General features: G+C 46.8%; 1 protein-coding gene and 1 long non-coding RNA gene across 2 annotated transcripts in view; one reads left to right on the top strand and one right to left on the bottom strand.

Annotated features, from left to right (window-relative positions):
* RXFP1 (relaxin family peptide receptor 1) overlaps positions 1-25,396 on the bottom strand; it is a 1,268,256-nt gene that overhangs the window by 298,270 nt on the left and 944,590 nt on the right. The window lies entirely within an intron of this gene.
* LOC146862535 (uncharacterized) lies at positions 359-18,155 on the top strand. The gene is made up of 4 exons (XR_014978142.1): positions 359-420; positions 16,159-16,215; positions 17,172-17,228; positions 18,097-18,155. It is a non-coding gene; the product is annotated as an uncharacterized LOC146862535 (long non-coding RNA).

The raw sequence follows: 25,396 nt of genomic DNA, 5'->3' as shown, positions 1-25,396 counted from the left end.
CCAAACCACGTTTTGCCATGAAAACCAATAGTTTATCAAGCCTTTGCACTGGATTATGCAAAGTCTCAATCAGGGGCGTATCAAACACCCCCGCAGCCCCCGCGATACGGGGGCCCCTCGGTCTTCAGTACATGAAGGGGGGCCCCCTTAGCTCATCGGTAGAGAGCTGTGAGAGAGAGGCTTGCTCTAAAGCAGCTGCAGTGTGCAGCCTGCCCTGAGCTCCTGGTGCTGACCCAGGACTGAAGAGAAACAAAGTAACAAGTTACATTGTTTCTCTTCAGTCAGAGCCACAAGCCAGGCCCGGAAAAAGGATGGGGGTGGGGGCCCCAGAGAGAGCAGGAGGCAGCACAGAGGAGAACTGACAGAGGCAGTAGAAGGATTGCAGCTCCAGAAACAGGATCTGCTGGGACGCATTGGAAGGTGAGAGTTAGAGCTATTGATGTTGTAAAGGACAATGTATTTTACATATGCATTTTCTGTTTGGAGTGGAGTGAATGTGCGTGGTGTCAAGTGGACATATATGGTTTGGATTGGAATTGTTAGTTGTGGAATTGTGTTGCGTGGATTAGATCTGTGTAGTGAAATAATGTGGCATGGTGTGCATTGTAATTATGTGGTATTGAGTGGAGTTGGATTGTGTGTCTTGGAGTGGGATTATCTGGAATGGTATTTTGTGTTGTGGAGTGGTATGTAGTGGAGCTTACTTATGTGGTGTGCTGTTAAATATTGTAGCATGATGTGGCATTTTGTTGTGTAGATTGGATGTATGTGGTGTGTTGTGTATTTGTGTTGTTAGTTTGAATTATGTCTTTTGTGAATTATGTGGTGTGGAATGGAAATGTATAGAGTTGAATTGTGTGACGTGGAAGTTGCTGTGTTGAGTGAAATTATGTTGAGTGGTATTATGAGTCATGGTGTGAAGTGTAGCTATGTGGAGTGTTGCTAAGTGGCATAGACTGGATTTATGTGCAGTGTATGTAAGCAGTATGGAGTAGAGCATAATTATGTGGAGGTTAATTATGTGGTGCTGAGTGGTATTATGTGGAGTGTAATTATGCTGAGTGATAAAATGTGTGGGGATGAATTGTGGAATTGTGTGACGTGTGGAATTTTGTGGCATGGTGTGGTGTATAATTGTGCGGAGTGGATTTATGCAGCATGTTGCAGAGTTGTATTTTGTGGAGGGTAATTATGTGTTTTAGAGTTGAGTGTAAATATATTGTGTGAAGTTTAATTATATCATCATCATCATAATCTTTATTTCGGCCACTGTGGACCATAAAAGAGAACAACATACAACAAAATTTACATTTAGCATAAAAGAGTAAGATTAGATTAAACCACAAAACAGTCGTATAAAAAAGCATAAGTTATTTAACAATTGGTACTATTAAGCTTAATAAGTCGGTTACGAATGAACCACATTGCCGTTAAAAATTTGGCAACAGCAAATACAGTTAGTGCCGATAAATCTGACTTTAAAACTCTGTATGCAGGATAGTATTTCTTGAAACACAGATTTCTAAGGAGTGGAATAAGCCAATATTTCCGGGAGGCATTGTATGCGGGACAGAAAAAAATAATATGTAATTCATCTTCTCGCGTAGATAAGCATCCTGGGCAATTCACTATAGAGTGTGTTTTAGACCAGTGTGCAACAAGTGCCCTCAGAGGGAGAGTTCCATAACGCCACTGCATATAAAGCTTCCTTGTTAATTGAGGAGCTATATCATCAAGGACAGGTTCCAAGGAGTAGTGATCTTTAATGGCAAGGAAGTGATTAGATAATGATTCCTGGCGTAGGGACTCAGTTGCAGCCTGTAGCTTATGGGCGTAATATATCTTTGCTAATGCGCTACGAGAGATCCTACTACAAGCATTTTCCGGATTTGACCACATATCCGGCCTCCCAAGGCTATCAAAAGTATACTTAATGTATTTAAACCAAGGTATTCGTGTCAGTTTGGGAAGGCACAGAATTTCTGCCAGTTCGGTTCTATAACTGGATAGATCAGGAGAACTCCATAATCTACGCCAGAAAGTCAGAGGCTTAAGACCCAACTCCTCAGTGATTGGTCTGAGACCAAGGTCGAATCTTAGCGGGAGAAGTGGGGTACTAGATGGTAATGCAGCCAGCTGTCTAATGAAATTGTTCTCGTTGATCTGCATTTTCTGACAAACTGTGTGCCCCCATATCTCGCCCCCGTATGTTATTGCCCCTCTAACCTGAGTTTTGTAGATGTGGAGAGGTGGGCCAAAGGGTTTGTATGTCGACCCAGATACCATCCTGCATAAACCGTCTATTCGCTGCGCAAGTTTCAGGTTCGCCTTGGTTATGTGCGAATCCCAAGTCATGGATTGATTGAGGGTTACCCCCAGGTATTCAAAAGTAGAGACCCGGTCTAATCTAACAGACCCTATTGTAGGGTTTGGACGGGTTGAGAGGGGTGGATTGAAAATCATGAACTTAGTTTTAGTCGCATTGACTTCCAATCCACGCCTCTCACAGAAATTCGTGAATCCATCCAACACCCGCTGGAGGCCCATGGGGGATTTGGAGAGCAGCAGGGTATCGTCCGCAAACATAATAGCCGGGACCCTGCTGCCATTCAAACTGGGGGCATCGGTATCGCTTAACCCTTGCAATTATGTGGTTTGGAGCGGTATTAAGTTGTGTGGAATGTTATTCTGTGATGTGGAATTATGTGGTATGGAGTACAGTGGAAATATGTGTTTTTTAATTTTTAGGATTGTAATTATGTGGTATGGAATGTTGTAGGGTTAAATTATTTATAGTTGAATTGTGTGGTGTGGAAATCTAAGCTGGGGCATAACACAGGCCTCCGCAGCCCTCGCGTTGCAGGGGGGCCCCGTGCTCTAGCAGCCCCCTCACTCGGCGGAGCACACAAGCCCCTAAGTTCATGAATTAAATGGTGTGCACGGCCATGGTGCGCACGCACGGCCTCCTCATTAATTAAATGGTGCCCGCACGGCCAGAGGCGTAACACAGGCCCCCGCAGCCCCCAGCAAGCCTCTTCATGAATTAAATGGTCCGGCCTCCTAATTAATTAAATGGTGCACATGTCCGCCGGGCCCCGCGTGAGCCTCTGAGGCTCTTTATTAGTTATGGTGCGCAGCGCGCAGATGTCTCCGCGTCTGCGCGTCTTCAGGGTGGGGCATAGGGTGGGGCTGGTGACCATAACATTGTCATGCGCATTGCACAGAAGCACAATAAAAAGTGCGCGTGACAGTGGCGAGTGCAGTGAGGCATCCCATCAAGGACCCAGACAGAGTGATTACTGAAAAAGACCATCACCTTGCGGCGCCCCCGGCCATAATTTAATTATTACTAGCCCCTGCCTGGCTAGCCTTGCCCTTGCCCTCTTCTGCTGCCCGCTCGTACCTGCCACTGAAGCTGCAGGCCAGGCCTCAGGTGAGTCTGTCCAAGCTGAGGCAGGAGTGGTCCGTGGTGGCGAGGACTCTCAGTGGGTGGGTGGGGTGGGATGAGATCATAATTTGGATCAGGGAGGGCATCATGGTGGGGCCCGGCTGGGAAATCGTGAATAAAAGTAAAACGTAACTTGTAGGCCGGCCCAGGGTGTAATTGACCCCCGCAGAGGTTAATGACTGGACGCATGCCCTGGTTGCAGAAACCTCTCTAAAAGGCTGGCTTTGGGGAATGTCACTACACATACTATCTGTAGGTAGAGGAGGGAATACACAGACTGTCAGCTGCAACACAGGTAGTGCCTGGGCCTGGAACAGAGCCATAACACTCCAGGGATGAAAAAGGAAAATCACTAAGTACCTTCTTAGAAAAGGGGCACATTGAAAGGATTTAGAAGTTGGCATCTCTATGGAATTTCCAAAGTAGGGGACCTAACACAGGGCAGTGGAGCACGAAGACACTTGAGCACATGCAAAGGAATATAAATACATACAGCTAAAGCTATGTCCTGACGTCGTGCCCATAATATGGGCTGAATTGTTGGAATATAGTCAGTGGGAACGTGGGGTTCTAGTGGAACGTTTGTCTAAGGGACAATTCCTGCTCTTTACAAGGCTCAGAACAACAAGATGTCTGGCTGCCTCCATAGGCTTACAACCTCACGGGAAAGAGATCTTGGCCCCCTCGTGGGCACTGCCTGGGATACGGCCCTCTTGCTTATGAATTTGAACAGTGTCACTCATATTTTGGATCAGCCCACAGGAAAGCATACTGAGAGCAGAACATTCAGTCAGCCCTCTTTATCCATGGATTTGTTGAAAGCTCCATTTACATTTGTGAATGCCAGTCATAAAGACTGACTGCAGTTTAATCTTTACTTCTCTGAATTCGCTCGCTTTTGCTTAAGGGGCTTTTGAGGGGATGCTGAGCAGTTCCCTCGAGGGTGAGGGGTTAATGGGCTCTCACCCCTGAGCAACAGCTGAATTTGCAAGGAAGAAAAGTAGACTTTTTCCATATGATTTGGGTGTGTAGTGCTATACATATCTACTGGAGAACTACAGCCAGTGAACTCTCAGGAAGAGTGAGAAAGTGGTCCTCTGACACCACTATGCATAATTTCGGGACCAAATGATGTGAACGTGGCTAGAGCTAGACTTGCTTGTTGCTTCTTTGGGCCTGTGAAAGAGAAGAGGGGTGTAGTTAGAGCATGGGTACTCACAAACACTTCCCCAGGGGCCACAAAGTACAGTCTGTGGTGTGACTGAGGGCCACACTGATGCCAGCAGGGTGGCGGTTGGGTGATATGGGATTTGTAAGGTGGGTGTAGAGGAAGTGAAGCATGTACAAAAAGTGGCTGATTTGCACAATGCGAAACCAGAAAACCTGTTATCAATCCCGCCTTCCCCACTTGACCAAACTGTGATCCTAGGCAATTGTTTTTTTTCACTTTGCCTCCTTTTTCTTTTCTTGTGTTTAATTGAATAAACTATGATGTAGTCAATTTATAATAGCAGCCCAGGCAACCCAGAGGGTGCACATGACAATTGCCTTGCCTCAGTGCACTATTGACATTATTGTCATGGTCGGTGGAAGCATGAATCTTTCTACATTCATGCGTGAAAACTATCCTATTAAAAAAAATACCTCTCAATGCAGTGATATCATCACATATACTGTGGAGAAAAGGCTCTACGGGCTAATGAAAAAGACATTTTGGAATTTTGAAGATACTTTATCATATTTTTACACGTTTACTGTAAGATGTCTTTAAAACATGAAGGTGGAGGGGGCATAAAAGGGGAGAGGCTCCTACAGAGGGAAGAGGGCTGCATGGCAGCTCAAAGAAGGAATAATGAAGCTTGACTATCTTATTGGTTTGTAGCACTCGTGCACCCAAAGGTCACCTCATGGTGCTCATCTCTGGATAATGAATTAGTAGACATTTCAAAACCAAAACTGAAGAAAAGTATGAGGCTAGCTAGGGATTTGGGGTACATCTTCCAAATAAAAGGCAGAAATGTCCTCTCAGCTTAAAAAAGGTTGTGCTTGGATAAGACCCGTGGGCTACTGGGCTTTGTTAGAATGGCATTTAGTGCTTAATTTGAGCTGGTGGGGGCACTGGCACCTATTTTTGGGGACCAGCACTGTTCCGAGCGCAAGAGAGGAAAAACACAACAAACAGAAAGCAGCCAACTGCAGGAGAGAGAAAAAGGGGCAGGGAGTGCATAAAAGACTGTTGGCCTTGGTATTTGGTACACCCATGTTTACTTGAACGGCCACCAGCTTCTGAGCAGAGCTTCGTGGCACCGGCACTCTTGTGTTCACAAATTAGGCACTGATGATGTTGAGCCAATTTTCGTATATCAGAAAGACATCAATCAATCAAAGACATTTATAGAGCGCACTACATACCCGTAGGGTCTCAAGGCGCTTAGGGGGGGGGTGCCGTTACTGCTCGAACAGCCAGGTCTTGAGCTTCTTCCTGAAGGAGAGGTGGTCTTGGGTCAGGCGCAGGTCGGTCGGGAGGGAGTTCCAGGTCTTGGCGGTCAGGTAGGAGAAGGACCTTCCTCCTGTTGTCGCTCTACGGATGCGTGGGACGGCGGCGAGGGCGTGGCTGGTTGATCGGAGGTGGCGTTTGGGAGCGTAGAAGTTGATTCGGTTGTTGAGGTAGCTCGGGCCTTGATCGTGTAGGGCTTTGTGTGCGTGGGTGAGGAGACGGAAGGTGATTCTTTTGTTGACGGGGAGCCAATGCAGGTCTCTCAGGTGTCCGGAGATGTGGCTGTTACGTGGGATGTCGAGGATGAGTCTGGCTGAGGCGTTCTGGATCCGCTGAAGTCTCTTCTGGAGCTTGGCGGTGGTTCCGGCGTAGAGGGCGTTGCCGTAGTCCAGTCGGCTGGTGACGAGGGCCTGGGTGACGGTCTTCCTGGTCTCCGTGGGGATCCACCAGAAGATCTTCCGTAGCATGCGCAGGATGTTGAAGCACGCCGAGGAGACGGCGTTGACTTGCTTGGTCATGGAGAGGGAGGAGTCCAGGATGAAGCCCAGGTTGCGTGCGTGGTTAGTCGGTTTGGGTGCGGTGCCCAGGGCGGGGGCCACCAGGAGTCGTCCCAGGCGGTGGGCGTGGAGCCCAGGATGAGGACCTCCGTCTTGTCTGAGTTCAGTTTCAGGCGGCTGGTCGTCATCCACTCGGCTACCTCCTTCATCCCTTCGTGCAGGTTGGCTCTGGCGGCGGTGGGGTCGTTGGTCAGGGAGAGGATCAGCTGGGTGTCGTCGGCGTAGGAGATTATGTTGAGGTTGTGTTGGCGTGCGATGGCCGCGAGGGGGCTCATGTAGACGTTGAAGAGGGTAGGGCTCAGCGAGGATCCTTGAGGGACGCCGCAGATGACTTCGGTGGCTTCTGACTTGTACGGTGGTAGGCGGACTCTCTGTGTTCTTCCGTCGAGGAAGGAGACGATCCATTCCAGTGCCTTCTCCTGGATTCCGACGTTGCTGAGGCGTTGCACTAGGGTGCGGTGGCAGACAGTGTCGAAGGCCGCGGAGAGGTCTAGGAGGATGAGGGCCGCTGTTTCTCCGTTGTCCATCAGGGCTCGGATGTCGTCGGTGGCGGCGATGAGGGCGGTCTCGGTGCTGTGGTTGGCTCGGAAGCCGGACTGCGAGGGGTCGAGGGATCCGTTCGTCTCGAGGAAGGCGGCCAGCTGATTGTTGACGGTCTTCTCGATGACTTTGGCAGGAAACGGGAGGAGCGAGATTGGGCGGTAATTCTTGAGTTCGGTGGGGTCTGCTGTAGGTTTCTTGAGAAGAGCGCTGAGTTCGGCATGCTTCCAGCTCTCGGGGAAGGTGGCGGTGTCGAAGGAGGAGTTGATGATGTCCCGCAGATGGGGTGCGATGACAGCGTCGGCCTTGTTGAAGACGTGGTGAGGGCAGGGGTCGGTCGGAGATCCGGAGTGGACGGAGTTCATCATGCGGACGGTGTCTTCGGTGTTGATCGGAGTCCAGGCTCGGAGGGCGGCGGTGGGCGGCTTGGCTGTGGTCGTGGCGTGCGTCGGTTGGGTGCTGAAGCTGTTGTGTATGTCCGCAATCTTGTTGTGGAAGTAGGATGCGAGGGAGTTGCAGAGGTCTTGCGAAGGGGTGATGTCGTTGTTTCCGGCGTTGGGGTTGGAGAGCTCTTTCACGATGTTGAAGAGTTCCTTGCAGTTGTGTGCGTTGTTGTCCAGCCGGTCCTTGAATGCAGTTTTCTTGGCGGCGCGGATCAGTTGGTGGTGCTTCCGGGTGGCGAGTTTGAGGGTGGTCTTGTTGTCCGGTGTAGGTTCCTTTCTCCAGACTTTCTCGAGGGCTCGGCAGTTCTTCTTGGAGCTCTTGAGTTCGTCGGTGAACCATGGGGCTTTCTTGCTGCCGGGTCTGCTGGGCGGGGTCCTCAGCGGGGCGAGTTCGTCCGCGCAGTTGCTGATCCACTTCGTGAGGTTGTCGGCGGCCTGGCTGGGGTTCGCTGAGCTGGCAGGAGGGTGCTGGCTCAGGGAAGCGGCGAGCTGGTCGGCTGTGATCTTGTTCCAGCTTCTACGGGCAACCTGTTGCTGGTGGATCGTCGTTCTTTTGAAGGTGAAGTGTACGCAGCTGTGGTCCGTCCAGTGGAGTTCTGTGGCGTGGCTGAAGGCGATGTCTTTGCTGGATGAGAAGACGGCGTCGAGTGTGTGTCCGGCGAGGTGGGTGGGGGTGCTCACCAGTTGCTTCAGTCCAAGGTTGGCGAGGTTGTCGAGCAGGGTGCTGGTGTTGCGGTCGTTGTTGTTCTCCAGGTGGAAGTTGAGGTCCCCCAGGAGGATGTAGTCGGCGGAGGGGAGGGCGTGCGGGCTGACGAAGTCGGCGATGTCCTCGCTGAATTGAGTGCGTGGTCCCGGGGGTCGGTAGATCAGGGTGCCTCTGAGGGTGGTCTTCGGGTCGGTGTGGATCTGGAAGTGCAGGTGTTCGGCGGTGGTTAGGGTGTTGTCGGTGCTAGTCGTGATTCGGATGGTGTTCCTGTGGATGATGGCGATGCCTCCTCCCATCTGGTTGGCGGTGCGGTCCCTCCGGGTGATCTTGTAGCCCTCTGGGATGGCGATGGCGATGTCGGGCGCTGAAGAGGCGTTCATCCAGGTCTCCGTGATGAAGGCAATGTCAGGGGCTGTGGCGTCTAGGAGGTTCCAGAGTTCGGTGGCGTGTCTGTGGACGGAGCGGGTGTTGAGCAGGATGCACTTGAGGTGTTTGCTGCTGGTGTTCGGCTTGGCAGGTGCTGGTGCCGGGCAGGTCCGGATGCAGGTGAACTTGCAGGCGTGGCAGCTGAAGGGTCCGTGGGTGCGTCTCGGGGTGGCTTGGTGGCATCCCGGGGTTCGGCCGGTGTTGAGTGCGATGAGGGTGGCGGCGGTGTATGTCAGGCGGGTTGGCCGGGGTCCTCGTGGGCCAGGGATCCTGGCACTGGGCGCGGGCCAGGCGCGGACGGGCGCAGACGGGCTTACCTTTGGCGCGCCTTCGGCGCACAATCGGCGCGCCCGCTGCGCGTGACCGCTGCGCGTTCGCACGGTCGCCATATATGGCGAAGTGCGCGGGGAGGCGGAGCAGCTGGGAGGCGGGAGAGGGGAGGGTACAGAAGGCAAAAGGGGCGGGGTTAGCGGCTGTGGCGGGAAGCGGGGAGCGGGGAGGGAGGACGAAGGGGCCAAACGAAGCAAGCAATACAGAAGGCAAAAAACAAGTTACAGGGAGACAGGCAACAAAACACAATAAAGAACAGCAAATACGAAGGGGGCAGGTCAGGCGGACACGGACCACGCCGCTAGGAGGCAGGGGGCATGGTCACGCGGCGGAGGCTCGGCTAGCGAGGCAGCGAGGCAGAAGGCGGGGAAGACGCACGCAGCAGCTGGTGGCCGTGCGGCGCGGGGGTGTCCTAGAGCTAGGTCACACTCACCTGCGTCGCACGGTCGCCATATATGGCCAAGTGCGCGGGGGGGCGGAGCAGCTGGGAGGCGGGAGCGGGGAGGGTACAGAAGGCAAAAGGGGCGGGGTTAGCGGCTGTGGCGGGAAGCGGGGAGCGGGGAGGGAGGACGAAGGGGCCAAACGAAGCAAGCAATACAGAAGGCAAAAAACAAGTTACAGGGAGACAGGCAACAAAACACAATAAAGAACAGCAAATACGAAGGGGGCAGGTCAGGCGGACACGGACCACGCCGCTAGGAGGCAGGGGGCATGGTCACGTGGCGGAGGCTCGGCTAGCAAGGCAGCGAGGCAGAAGGCGGGGAAGACGCACGCAGCAGCTGGTGGCCGTGCGGCGCGGGGGTGTCCTAGAGCTAGGTCACACTCACCTGCGTCGCACGGTCGCCATATATGGCCAAGTGCGCGGGGGGGGGCGGAGCAGCAGGGAGGCGGGAGCGGGGAGGGTACAGAAGGCAAAAGGGGCGGGGTTAGCGGCTGTGGCGGGGAGCGGGGAGGGAGGACGAAGGGGCCAAACGAAGCAAGCAATACAGAAGGCAAAAAACAAGTTACAGGGAGACAGGCAACAAAACACAATAAAGAACAGCAAATACGAAGGGGGCAGGTCAGGCGGACACGGACCACGCCGCTAGGAGGCAGGGGGCGTGGTCACGCGGCGGAGGCTCGGCTAGCGAGGCAGCGATACAGAAGGCGGGGAAGACGCACGCAGCAGCTGGTGGCCGTGCGGCGCGGGGGTGTCCTAGAGCTAGGTCACACTCACCTGCGTCGCACGGTCGCCATATATGGCCAAGTGCGCGGGGGGGCGGAGCAGCTGGGAGGCGGGAGCGGGGAGGGTACAGAAGGCAAAAGGGGCGGGGTTAGCGGCTGTGGCGGGAAGCGGGGAGCGGGGAGGGAGGACGAAGGGGCCAAACGAAGCAAGCAATACAGAAGGCAAAAAACAAGTTACAGGGAGACAGGCAACAAAACACAATAAAGAACAGCAAATACGAAGGGGGCAGGCCAGGCGGACACGGACCACGCCGCTAGGAGGCAGGGGGCGTGGTCACGCGGCGGAGGCTCGGCTAGCGAGGCAGCGAGGCAGAAGGCGGGGAAGACGCACGCAGCAGCTGGTGGCCGTGCGGTGCGGGGGTGTCCTAGAGCTAGGTCATGATTATCTGTCTACCAAAGCATGTAAACTGAAGCATAAAAGTGATAAACAAATACATTGATAGCTGTTTTGGGTTGCCTCCTTCAGCTATTGGTTTTTGAAGGTGTCATTCACATTTTTGTTCGGCACACAGAAAAGCATACATAAAATATGATAATGGGTCATCCCCGTTTAGTCATTACTTTGTTGAAAATGTAATTCATATTTTGTAATATGTTATGTTATGTTATATCAAATTTGTATAGAGCGGGAGGAGCCAAGATGGCGACCGGGACGGCAGCGTAGATTCCCGGCTCCGTGAACCTCCGCATCCCGCACGGATATCCTGCATGAGATCCTTATTCTGCACTACGAGATCGTGTTTGTAAACGAAAGTGGCAACCGATCGTGTGACTCCGAGGTTTCTGGCTGCCGTACCGCCGAAGAAATCAGCGGTTGAACTTTGCGGCCCGTGCGGCCCCGGAGCCGGGACCTCGAGTGGACGCCTTGGACGGGTGGCAGTTTAGCAACAGCGGCCTGTGGTGACTGAGTGGAGTCGGCCCGCCGGAGCGGTGCTGCCCTCGGCCTGCATTTTGCCGTAGTCGCTCCCCCTGCTGAGCGTTGCGGACCGAGGACATGCCCGGGGGTGCAATTCTCGGATTCTGTGGTGTTTGCCCCTGCCTTTGACGGTGAGCTGCCCGGACGCCGTCCCTGGCTCGCCCTGATCCTTACGGGCTGCTCCCGGATTTTCGCGGGAGCTGGTCCGTGGTGGGGACGACTGTTGCCCGTGACCACGCAACGGCTGAACTTTTGCCTGCCCCCGGACCCTGTCTCCAGCGACGTGGACCTCGAGGCGCTTGTCCCCGGGTCCCGGCCTCAATACGGGTCGGGCCTCCCCGGCGGCCATCTTGTTGCTATGCAGCCTACCATCCTGTCCACTGGGTCGCAGCAGGATTGGGAGTGTGTGACTTTTGGGAGTGCGGCGGAGCGGTCGCAGAGAGCTGTGCTCGGGTACGGCGACCTCCTAGAGGCCCTGGGTGCCCTTCATTTCTCCTTGGCTCGTGGCGTCGGGGTCTTGGGGAGTAAGCTCGATGGTGTGGCATCTGCGTTGGGACAGTGGCGGCCTGCCGGACCACAGGTACACGGGGCCTTCCCACACTGCACACAGGAGGTCAATATCGCGGCCACCCCTGCGATTAGTGCACAGCTGGACGCTCTGGACAGTATGCTACCGTGTGTTCGGCTAACTGAGGGTTTGATCTGCTCCGGAGGTATTGGACCTGAGTGGAAGGTGGTGGCTTCGTCCCGTGCTTGGCCTCCGGAGACCCAGGGACTATTCCAGCAACAGTTGTCTGCTTTGGCTGATTCAGCCTTCCTGGACCTTGTGTGCAGTGCAGATCCTGGGGCAGCACTGGGAAAGACGCCCCTCCATGATGCGGACTGTTTTGGTGCTCGGAGACTTCCACCCCACCTGTGTGCGCCGCTTCCCGGTCGTTTTTGGACACTCCTTTGCCTTGGAACATCGGACATGGCGCTGGGTCGAGGGGTAGGCATGGGCAGAATTGCAAAGAGTGGTCAGGGATGAGGCTGATCCTTCGGGGGTGGTCATCTGGTGAACGGGCGGACTCATGGTTGCGTACTCGCATGACATAGCTATTAGCATATTTGATGCATAACGCTCCCCATTTCTCTTTTGATATGGTCGCTTTGGTGCTGCTTATTGTTTGCTGTGGGGAGACCTCACCGTGCGGGAGGGAGAAGCCGGGGGTATGTTCTGAAGGCCCTCCTCCAGTTTCTTATAATTTCTCTACCCCCCGTCTGGTGGGGTTCTTTCTTACTCTTTTTTCCCTGTTTCTTCTATATTTCGGGTCTAGTTCCAGGGCGACAGGCACACTGCTGGGGGGGGGGGGGGCCGTACTCATTTGCAGAGGTGCAGGGTGGGGGGTTGGGGGAGGGGATTCTTTAGTCTTATCTCTTTTTCCATGGCCTCCTTTTTCTTCTCTGCTTCTTCCTGTTTTTTCTTTTCTGGGATCAGCGCGGTACACCTCCTTTGTTGTGAATCGTTGCCTTTTCATGTGTGCCACAGTTTCCGGGGTGTTCTCTGGGCGTTAGGTACGGGGGCCTGCAGGCGCAACTGTTTATGATATTCTTCCCCCTCCTGAATTTCCTGTGTCTGCACCATTGATCCAATAGATTGCTGTTTATTGCCTCCGTCTCTTATCCTGCCTGCCTCTTTATCGCTGTTGAGAAATTGTTTGGCACCTGATCCTACTATCTTGTTCCCTCATAAAATGAAAAACCCTTTTCTCCTGGTGTCCTACCTACGCGGCTCACTGGCCGGATTACACTAGCATGAAGACTCTGCTCTCCGAGGTGCCGCCTGTGTTTACATTTGATCTTCATTGCTCTGATTGCTTAGCGGCCGGCCCCGGGGGGTTGTAGGCCCATACTTGTTAATGATTGCTATGTCAATAAAGGTTTTTCAAAAAAAAAAAAAAAAAAATTTGTATAGAGCACATAAAAAGGTTTCCTGGCGCTGTCACCATGAATGATTGCATTTTTAATCTATAATTCTCTGGGTCCACTTGCTTCTGGTCTATGAAACTACCAACCAGTGAGGCAGATGAGAGCACGCTGACCTTCTCCCCCAGTGGCAATGGAGTAAGGGGCTGGTGCATGTAAACCCCTGTGCAGCAATGGTGGGGCTGGGAGAAGGACAGCCTGCTGCCCAGCACATTGTGCCTCCTGTGGAATGCAGTTTCTTCTGAGCAGCCTCCATCCCAGCATCCAGTGTTGTCCTTTTTCACACCTGTGGCTGCAGTTGCTGCTCGGACTGTCCTAAGGCTGGAAACCAGTGCTTAATTTGAGACGGTGGTTTCCAGTGCTTGGCCCAGCACTTAATTGTCAGCACCGGCTCTAATGACAGTCCACCACATGGTGGCATTGTCTGTCAAATGTTGAGATGAGCACAACTGTGTTTAATAAGTCAATGTGCATTAAAATGAATGAATAATATCTTATTATATCTATGGGGGCCTGCAGTAGTCTGAATTGTCACTCTTGTAGGAGTGCAATGATTAGTAGCTGTGTTCGTGCGGTCATTGGCAGTGCTGACATTGGTGCAGACTGCAGTGACCTCATGAGAACGGCCTTGGCACATACGTTTTTAAAATTACAAATTAAGCACTGCTGGAAACATCGGTAGAGGAGGAGAGGAGACCAGCAGCAGAGAGAGAGACTGGAGGCACTGGGAGGTGAGTGTGGAGCAGAAAGAATGGCAGTACTGCGCCAGCAGCCTCGGTAGCAGTCTCAGCTCCCTACAGTCTGTATCCTCCGCTCACACCGTGGCAAGTTCTGCTGCTGAGCTGTGAGCTCCTGAAGACCCTGCCAGCCACACTCGGCAGAACCTCCTGCCCAAAACACCTCATGTTGGCCAGGTTCTGCAGCTGTCCCTTCCCAGGTACACGTTGTGGGGTGTGAAACGCCCTCTTCACTCTCTTTTCTTCACTCTCAACCTGTGCACAAAAATACACACCATAATAAGGTAGAACGAAGGTAGACTGTGCAATGAAACACTCAACACTACCTTAAAGTGCTGAAGGCTGTTTTAATGTAACAGGTTAACCCAACACCCTGCAGCACATGTCTCACAGCCTAATATTCACCTTAATCATAAATTTAATTGGATCTACCATTCTCACCCTTAATCCTCCAGAAGAAGCCCAGACCAGCCAAACGAACACCACCACATCCCACACATTCCTAAAGCAAGTAAACGGTTATAGTCCATTGTTGCACCCTTTCTGTTCAACCTTCCCAGTCACTGATCACAACCCCACCTCAGCGAGCTAGAACTGACTGTCCTGCACCATCCCAACCATGACTTAGTCCTCCTGCCTGTCTTTCCTGCCGCCATCCAGCAAAACCTCAACAGGTCTTTCCTGCCCCCCCCCACCCCCAGTACTCCCCTCCATCACCAACATGTTAATCAAAGTAGCGGCGTAACAAAAGCCCCCTCAGACGGCCGCAGTGCCGAGAGGGGGGCTCCCAAGTTCCTGGGCCCCCCTCCGGCACTGGCAGGCCCCTGGCAAGTGAGCTTCAGACTGGGGCCGGAGCGTGGGGGCCCCATGCATGTACTTTGCAGGGGGGGGCCCTCAAGCTTCTTTACGCCACTGGTCTCAATAAATCAGCCCTCTTAGTGTTTCAGGTTTGAGCCTTCATGAGGGGCAGGGGCAGCCCATATACATACATGAAATAATCTGCTTATTCATGTACATTTTTCTAAACAAACTCAAGAGAAAACACATTGATATAGAGGAGCACAGGTTTTTCCAATGAGAACTCAATGGGCAGATGACATGCACTGCACTGCAAAGGCCGCTGATCGAATTAAAACTGACATGTGGCGGTCTCTTGTGCACCAAATTTAGACATTGATGGTGCTAAACGTATTTTTAGGTTTAGAAAATATAGTTTTTGTATTGACCGATCAGTTTAAAAGTCATTTAACTCTCCTCCGTTAGTGTAAATACAGGTGCAGAATCAACCAAAGGTAAGTGCAACATTGCTCAGTCGCTGGTTCAGGGCATGCGGTTCGACTCGCCTATTAAGGTTCTTTGCTTTCACATACATGCAGAATCATTCATAGAAATGCTGTTAATATTTATTTTGAACAGTAGATGGCAGTCTTGTTGTAGCACAAACATTTCCTTTCACTATGCAGCTTTTCATGAACGAGCAGAGCGCAAGCTTAGTGACTTGCTTTACCTACTTCCAATATGTTTCCATGCAGATTCCAAAAGCAGTTACAATCTCTCCACCCTTTTGTGTCTGTGCCCAAATAAGTCAGAAGGCATATTGAGACATTTTCCCTATACTTAATGTTCTTATACAGTGCTAACCCACATAATACGCGTACAAATGCTCCATATTTGATGTAATTGTAGACCAAGAAATCTTAGAATATATTTGGCCCTTTATTGCCATTGAGAGTTTCCGGTGAGGTTGAGACCATAAACTGAAGTGCAAAGGCCAAGAATTTGCGAACGTCATAGAACTTTCCGATGGCAACATAGGGCCAAATTTCAATAACAATTGAGGGCCTCATTACGATGTCCGACCGACATTGTAATAGGGCCCTATGTGTCTGTTATATCAGAGGTTTATTTTGGGTCAAAAAACTTGAAATAGTAAAGTAAATATGTAAACAATAACTGAAGTACTCAGTCCATGCGGCTTTGCAGAAAAACATGAGAACAGTACTTAATTATGTAGTTGAGAATGTTGGATTTTAGAAAAAAAAATACCTTGCTTTGCTAAAAACACTGTGGGCTTTATTCACAAGGAGGGTTTTGCGCTGTAAACATACATTCATGGACTAAAAAGCAATAGTGACGCTGTAGTTATGGTTGGGTTGGAGATTTCGTTGAAAAGTACATTTTAGTTTTGCCAATAACTTTGCTGTTGTTTGATAAATTTCCACATACCTTTCTTGAGAAAAAGTTAATTGACTTTAAGGTCTACAGTGAAAGATTTATGCAAATCTGTCTGGGATAGGCTATGGGGGGAGATTGAAAAAAGCTGCATTTTCCCCTTTACCTTCGCTATGAATCTTTGCTCTTTTCTACAGACGAAAATGCTGAACTTTATTCAAGAAAATGTCTTTGCTTGGTCTGGTGTAAATCAGGTAAGTAGTTTTTGGAAAAATTAGCACTGCAAAAATGTGTGAGCTTTCTATTAATGAAAAGTCTCTAGATTGTTAGTCCACAACTGCACTCGAAACAGGCAGGGGTGTAGCTTGGTCAATAAGACTTGGGGGGGAGAGGGGTGACTTTAAATTTCTCAACAGTCACACTTGGAAGTCTTGTTAAAATACATTATGCAATAAACAGGACATGAGGGGGCCTTAAGTAGCAGTGAAAACAGAGAAGAGGGTGGACTGTTAGGGGCACTTAAAACAACATTTTTCAAACTAATCAACATTTTTAAAGCCTTCAAAACAGAGGGGAGAAATGGTGTGTGTGTTTTTGTCAGTGTGGGCATCTAAAAATCACAGGTGAAATCCAACAGACACCTCATTATAACTGACTGAAATCCCTTTTACCCAACTTTTTATTACTGAAGACATTTCTTACACCCTAAATACCCATCTTGAAGCTATGACTCTAGAGACTGGGTTTGAGAATAGTTCTTGGACCCAAATTTATAAAATGAGTAAACCCTGAATGAACGAGGGAACTTTTTCTCCTGTCGTCCTTTTGAGGTTTGCAAGCTCAAAAATGAGTCAGTGGATTCAAAGGCTCTGATTGACTGCCACAAGATAAACATTGTTTAGGTTGTTGGGCACAGTCTTTGCGAGCCTGCCACATAAAAAAACTGAAAGACTAGATAAGGAGTCATGAAAAGCACACTCTAACTGCCAAGCCTTTGTGTGGCGGCCCTTTGCGATGTCCCTGAAATTAAATGTGGTACTGTGCCCAACCTAATTGTGGAAGGGATGGGTGGAAAAAGAAAAGAGGAGGCTTAATGTGCTTCTCAATCTTAACATACTATATTTGGGGGATGGGGTGGACAGATTGAGTTTGTCACTGAGTCTTGGTTTTCTTCCATTGGGTTACTCCTTCTCTTCTTCTTTTCTTTTAGGGTTGTCTTCTTCCAGGAGGGTGTCCCCAGGAGGCAAAGAAAGAAAAGAAAGTTGCGGTAAATATCTTGAGTTTTAAGATAACTGGGTTAAGATAGTATCCTTCACCACGCCAGGAGTGATGGAAAGGGAAAACACCCAAGCGATAAAGAGGTGAGGTCTTTCATAGCGGGGCAAATGATTCTATTAGCGTAGAGGTTTTTATGTTTTCCCTTAATCCTTTCTCTTTCCCTCCCCCTTTCAAACAAGGGGTAGCACATAAGAGAAGTGAGGGAATAAAGATTTAAAAAAATGGTAGATAAGGAAAAAACTAAATATTGACCAGTCTTTCCCTGCTGTTTTTATCCTCAACTCGTTATTGGGTAGAGACAACCTACTTTTTGTTTTCCATCCCAATCACTGCAGGCTCCTCATCCTAGTAGTTAAGAGCTGAGACCTAGTGCTTAAGGAGCAGAAGTATGTCTCCCACACAATAACACAAATCAACAAAACACCAAAGAGAAATACTTTCTTTTAAGAGTGTCACTCGTAATTCCCTTATGGCCTTTACTCAGGCTATCCCTTACACTCCCTCCGTACGTCCAGTGAAAGTACCACAAATGCGGCAACTCTCCTGAGTTGCGGCAAAGTGTAGGCATCCCCGTGGGCGTCCACCACTCCTCTCTCTAGTCCTCTGGAGCTTCTATGTTGTCCTCCGTTTCTCCTGACCCGGCTTCTCCAGTCGACATTTCTTCACTGGCCAACAGCGTCCTTCTCGGGCTGCTCTCCGCAGCGTCTTCCGGCTTTCCCCAGCTCCATCCTTCATCTACAGACGCACCCTCTTTTCTTCTCTGTTGGGAGTTCCTAGTTGGTCCTTTGATCGGGTGGGCCCGCCTCCTTCCTGTACAGGAAAGTCAGTTGGAAGTAGTTTAACTCTTTGTTTTTCAGTTTTCCGGGGACGGTGTTGTCGGCGCTCTGGACTGCAGCCGGAGGTCTGTGGTGAGAAGGGTAAGCAAAGGGGTTCAGTTGGTAGTGTTCCCCGCTCTTCTTTACACTACTCTGTCTGGCCAAAACTCCACACTTGGCCTGAAGGCAGTACCTTAATTCCTCAATTATTTGCCTTTTAAGTTTTCAAGGCGAAGCCATTGCTAACCTGTTAGTCAACCTGAACTCCAATTCAACTTATATTAGAGAGTCAGGGAAAATAACTGTAGATATGATTACATATAAGTTTCAAAAAAGGTTTTGAAAGAGTGATTTTTTGTTTTTCTTATGACTTAGGTAGCTTTTGACCAATCAATATGAAACTTTACCAAAAAGGTAAATAAGGGTTAATTTTGAAATGTCAATTTTAATTTAGATCATTTTTGGGTAAAAAATAAAAATATAGGGAGAGGGATGTCAAAATATGAGTGGTTTGCATTTAACTTTGTGTTCAAAATATTTTATTACATTTTAGATAAATATAAGAAGACCATACTTAAAAGAGCACCGAAAAGATACATAGTAAATTAAATCAATATAATAACTAAGCTGATAAAACTATACAGTGTAGATAATATTACTTACAAATTAATAAAGTACCTATAAAATACCACTTATAATTATGCAATAAAAATAAAAAGGAAAGAAAAAAGGGAATAAATAGAATCATCAATACAAATCATTCTTAATAGAGCTACTAAATGTAACCAATATACTTATACATAAAAACTTCTAATCATTATTAGTAAAACCTATTTAGAGATGTAAAGCAGTATAATCATTATTCTGTTTCCAAAATAGATAATAATTAGGAGCACTGTGCATGACGCCTGATGAAGGAAAATTCTTCTGTTAATAATTATTCAAGCCTTCCAGACATGACTTTAAGAGGCATTTTTCCAATTAGTAGTAATTGATTTTAAAACTGCAGAGATTAAAAAATCTAGATATTTGTTGTTAATAACAGACAGTTTGATGGAAAGCGAAGTTGACTTACAAATTAATATATTATATAGTAAATTATCTGTGATATTCAATATCTTAGTAACAACCCACCAAACGTCTTTCTAAAACTTGCCAACAAAAAGACACTCATAAAGCATATGTCATAACTAGCCTGTATTCAGAGACCAATTCTAACAATCAGGCAATTTCAAAAGTTTTGCATTACATAACCATAATGGAGTCCACAGCCAACTAAATAATATAAAGGTATTAGTTTGCTATAGAGAAACAGGCAGCCACCCAGACATACTATTCAACCAATTTTTTCTCCAAATATCTAGAGATAACAAACCATCTAGTTTTGTATTCCAAAGAGATTAGAGAAATGTAATATTGTCTCCTCCATAAGTATTTAATTTTTTATGAAACAGTGACACAGCATGGGATGATGAAGCAATTGTTTGAATATACAATTCTAAATCAGAGGTAGCATTGTGAGGAAAATTATTTGGAAATGAACAAAGGACTGAATTACAAAGAGTTCATATTTATAAATATCTGACGGCTGTAACTTAAATCTTTGCTGCAATTCATCAAAATTAAAAAAGGCATAGTTATGATACATATTTTTAAATAAAAAGTAGCAGCTTTAATCCAGGATTGCCAAAATGTTTAGTGACGAATTAGCTTTAACATAGGATTATACCACAACAATATATCTAATGAAAGAAAATTTAATCTAAGGGCCTAACTCTGGCTGAACGAAATGTCACATCTGTGGGTAGTGTTAATCCAGATGAGAACTTCAGTTACTTGGTGAAACAGAAGAACGTCAACTTCAGTGAAGTGAGCAAGCAGCTCACGGACTGCATCTACAAGACCCATGTCTGTCCAACTGCCGTATTACAACTTCGTCGGTGGGACCGCCCCAACCACTGTGGATCCCTGATCCCTGAGCAGTGATGCGGCAGTCTGGGGCAACAATATGCTGGTGGTGCAGACATGCCACCTCTGAGCATATAACGGCTTTCCTGACCTTCTCACATTTCATGGCGGTTATCCCGCCATGAAAAGTGTAGCAGCCTGGGAAGTAAGTGGGCCATCTGGTGACCCTGTGCATGGGGGTGCAGGGTGCACCCTAGTTCCTGCATGGCATGGACTGCACCAGTCCATGCTGTGCAGGAACGGGCTTTGGCGTTCCCACTGAGGTGCCTTTCTAAGGCTCACCACCTGGGACCGCCAAAGCACTGTCCGCCAGACCATGAGACACTCCTAACCTGGTCTGGCGGTGTGGGAACAGGGTGCTGGCGTGGCATCCCACTCCCACACCACCAAACTCATAATCTGGACCTAAATCTTGTAATAGTAATATAGTAGACTTCAGTATTACCAATATTTTTAGCAAAGCAGTAGAGTTAGCCATGGTCCGCAATGCAGGTAAAGGAAATGGTGATAACAAACTTTGTTTAATAAGAAACAATGAAGGTGAATTAGTAAACTCTGTATGCTAGAACCATTAAATACTTTGTTTTAAAATAAACGCTTCATGATAATAAGGAAATCTGGGTAACCAAAGCCACCATTGCACTTAGCAAATTTAAATTTTTTATAACTTAAACAAGGAGATGCACTATTCCAAATAAATTTTGAAAGAAATGTGTCCATATTTTTATAATACTTAAGTGAAAGTTGAATAGGTATCATAAAAAAAAGACTACAATTTTTGGAGCAACAAACATTTTAATAGCGTCAACTTTTTCCCATCAGGATAAATGTAAAGTGGAGCGTTATTTAAATTTTTCCTTAATCTGATCAAGAATACAATCACAATATAAGGAATTCGATTGTTTTATGGTGTGAGAAAAAGTATACCAAGATATTTAAGTTTATCTTTTTGCTAAATTATTTCTTTGTTTGGGAGCATCTGAGCAGTACAATGAACATTTAAAGGGAAAATGTTAGTTTATTAGTGTTAGGTGTAAATCCTAAAATCTGGGAGTAAGTGTTGATTAAATTTAATAATGAAAGCAAGGAAGATTCAGGATTACCAATATATAGGAGAACATCATCAGCATAAGCTGACTTTTTAATAGGAACATCATTATTAGTGAAGCCCTCAATTTCCATACAATTTCTAATGGCAATTATTGAAGGTTCAATGGCAAGAAGAACAAGCATTTGCAATGCAATAGGTCTCGCTTTTGCGAGAGTTTGAGCTATTCACATTATAAATGACAATGCCTTTTATTTATATGTTTTGAAAACTTGCAAGAGGTACGTAAACATGCACTGTGTACTTATAGCCTTTGTTTACGAGAAGCAAGGCTAGCAATAACTGCGCCTCTTTTACTGCCAACCTTGCTTCTCGTGAGCAAGGACTATCTGTACAAAGTGCGTGTTTACGCACCGCTTGCAGGTTTTCAAAACACATAAATAAAAGGCAGAGTCATTTACAATGCCAATAGCTCAAACTCTTGCAAATGTGAGACCTATTGCATTGCACATGCTTGTTTAAATGGGCACCAAGTTTACACAGGCGTACAGTTTTAATCATACAAACTAGGTATCACACAAACGGTGTGGGAAACTAGTTTAGTGAATATTCATCATTTACACACCACAATGTGTCATGATCAGATCACAATCTTTTACATCTCTCATCAGAGCTCCAAAGATATGCGTTTCATTTCTGCAGATATATTTTGCAGGTAGTCAAATGTTGTGCGCTGGAACAAACCACTACATCCTATAGCCTTTCCTTTCACACTCTCGGTATCCAGCTAGATTGTCACCCTTCACTTTAAAAACTCACCTCACTTTACAGCCGGAGGGAAAAGCGAGCACTGTTCCAAGGTTGAAAGATGAAGCAGCAATGTGTCAGAAGACAGGCCGACATTTGACCTCTGTCCTTCAAAGCACAGCAAAAGTGACAATATAAAAAGTAGAGGCTCGTTCACCTTCTGCACTTCCGTATGGTTATTATGGGGTGCAGACGCCCCCTCCCCTCCCCATGGACAGGCCCTGACAGTTATTTTACTAATGGGTGCACTAGCTGAAAGATCACATAGTCACGTGACACTTGTTTGTTTGGCCAATCCCCTTTTAGAGACCCCACCTCCCCCCGCCTTTTTGTCCCAGTTAAAGCCCTGCTAACATCCTTTCTCGTAAGCGCGATATAAAAACTTAACAGCCCAGAGATTGGGGGAGGGGGAGGAGTTTTATTTTACTTTATTTGGGCAAGTTAGGAATCGACAAATAAGGCGCTTGTGTAGCAGTCCAGCTTTGCGGCGCTTTAAGTGAGATGTTTTTGGCCAACAAGGGATTGCCGCTCACTATCCTCTAAAAGGTGAAACAAGCATTGGCCGCAGGCGCGCCTCGCGCTTAAAGTAAAAAAAAAACAAAAAACAAGCCCTGGAGTTGTGTGTGCGCGCGTGCGCGCTGGAAGCAAGGGGGAGGAGGGGGGCCTGCGCGATTTACTTGCGGGAGCGATAATTGGTACTATATGGCGGCACTCGCTCCCACAAGTAAATCGCCTCACGTGCACGCGTTGCCATTGAAGGCAATGGAACGCGTGCACGTGTTTGTCTGCAAGCCTGGAGCGATTTCTAAAGGTCTCTTTCCTAAGCAGCGCATGCGCGCTGCGTAGGCGAGACCTAAAAAGCAAAGTTGATAAGGGGCAACCTTATCTATTGCCCTTAAAAAGGAAACAATTATTAGAAATAGCCTTAATCAAAAGCCTTTTCCACCTCTAATGCCAGGACACCAGCTGGTAGAGGTAGTGATGATCCAGCTTCAATCGCATGAAATAATAATCTTATGTTATTTACCAAATGTCTGTTTTTCATAAAACCAGATTGATCAATGTGCACGATGTTAGGAAGCCCAGAAACATACCTGTTGCAAGAATCTTTTCATAAAGTTTACAGCATTGATTAATTAAAGAAATGGGGCGAGAATTTTAAACAATAGCAGGATCTTTGTTAGGTTTCGGGGAGACTATGATCAAACCTTCAGTAAAGAATTTGATCCTGTACTACTAAAGTGAGTAAATAGTTTGAGTAAATGAGGTAAAAGGCGAGGAGAACATTCTATATAAAATTCAGCAGGGATACCATCTGTACCTGGAGATTTAAGTAATTTAAGAGATTTAATAGCTAAATGTACTTCATCTAAAGTCATTGGTAACTCCAATTTATTTCAAACTGACGGAGAAATTTTAGGTAGACCACACCTCCCTAAAAATTATCAAAATGCAACGTATCCTAAGGAGGAGTTTTCTCATATAAAGTTTATAATAATTCATAAATTCCTTATCTATTTCTTTATGGGCTAGAGCAATTTGACCATTAAAACTATACATCACATTAATTTGATTTTTGTCTTTTTTAATTCGAAGACAATTGGCTCAAAATCTTCCAGATCTACTAGCATTAAAACAAAATGTAGCTTTATCATTAGAAATGTGTATACCTGCCCTGTTGCTTAGTATGAAATTTAATCCATAATGAAGTTTTTGTAATTGCATCGTATATGTGATGTGATTAGATGAGATAAAGAGACGTTCATGCTTTGCTTTTTGCTTATCCAATTTTTTAATTCTTGAGTTAAATGATTTATCATTTTGTGCCATAATAGATATTGTCGCCCCTCTGACATATGTATTAAATGCATCCAATTGATTAACAATTGAAGTTGAACCTTCAGGGTTAAAAGAAAAATGGTTATGTACTGCTGATTAAATTATTAAAACAATTTTCATTAAGAACAACATTAGTATTCATGCACCATTGACCTTGAGATTGTTGAGCGGAGTTTCGACATAAAATGCATGAAATGAGAGCATGATCAGAAATATCAATTGTTTTGACAGTAGGATCAACAACTGAAGGAATTAATTGATGGGATATTAACAAATGATCAATTCGATAGTAGGAATTATGAGGATTAGAAAACAAAGTACATTGTTCTTCTGTTGGATGAGCCAAATACAAAAAATCTGTCAATTTGGTAGTTCTAAAAATTTAATTAAGAGTGGAGTAAGCCTTTGGAGGATGATATTTGGCTTGGGAAGTTGTATCCTGTTATGGATCACATATAAGGTTAAAATCGCCTCCAATAGTAAGTGGAACATTACCCAATTTTAACACTTCTGATGTAAAAAGAGACCAAAAACCGAGATCATCATTTGTAGGACCATTCACATTAATCAGGCACAAACGGATTCATCAATTTTGATTTTAATTATGAGATAAGGACCGTCAGAATCTGAGCATGTAATGCTTGAAGATTTTATTTCTTTGCAAAAAGAATAGCAACTCCATTTTTCCTATTGAGTGCAGGAGAAGAAATAATATTACCAAACCGTTTTTTATGTAGGATAAAACAGTATCAACTATACGGATCTGCTGAAGTAAACATATATCTGCTTTATGTCTAGCTAAGAAATCTAAAACCTTAGTACGTTTATCAGGTTGTCGTAAACTTTTAATGTTAAAAGAAACAATTTTAATACCTTCAATATTTTTCATCATCATAGAAAAGTGAAGACAGTAGAAAAGAAAGAACCAGATAAACTGAACAAATAAAAATCAGCTCTAATCCTAAGAGAGAGGAGAAAAAGGAAAGACAAACACAAACACAAAAAGACAACATAGAAACATAAATAGTACTCTTGAATCGCACAAGTACATGACAAGAATGACCTGACCATAAATACCCTTCTAAGAAACTCGGGGAAATAGGCTAGTTATAAAGAAATGTAAAGCATAGTGCTCATGTATTAGTATCATTTGTTTCCATAGAGAGCTGTGAATATTGGTCTAAAATGAGACAAAGATCATCTGGACACTGAAAGGACTTTGATAAGCCATCTTTCTAAATTTGCATAGTAGAAGGATCAGACAGGCCATATTTATAACCATAGTTTCTCAGCCTTGGCCAAAGATCAGTGAACTCTTTGCGGATTTTAACAGTCTCCTTGGCAAAGTCTTGGTGGATGAAGATTTTATTCCCTTTAAAGATGAAAGATGAAATTTCTCTTGTCACCTTCCATATCAACACTAGATGATGATGATGATGCAGAACTTTAAATATAACACACTATTTGTAAGTTTGTGTGGGCTACAACTCCCGAATACACAAGGAGGAGCGGAGGTGTTTTTTGATGAGTAGAATGGTGATGTAGATGAGAGAGGGGCTATCGCCAGCCCCTTGCATGGAGACAGTCTGAGTGTTTAACAGCTCTGTGCACATTGATGGGGACTTGAAAAGCTTGAGAAAGCATTAGGTTCCTATGCATTGGCGCCATAGGTGAAAATTT

The sequence above is a fragment of the Triturus cristatus genome, chromosome 2_2, assembly GCF_964204655.1.
Source record: "Triturus cristatus chromosome 2_2, aTriCri1.1, whole genome shotgun sequence".
NCBI lineage: Eukaryota > Metazoa > Chordata > Amphibia > Caudata > Salamandridae > Triturus > Triturus cristatus.
The sequence above is the reverse complement of the archived record's forward strand: the minus strand, read 5'-3'. Positions and strand labels throughout refer to the sequence as shown.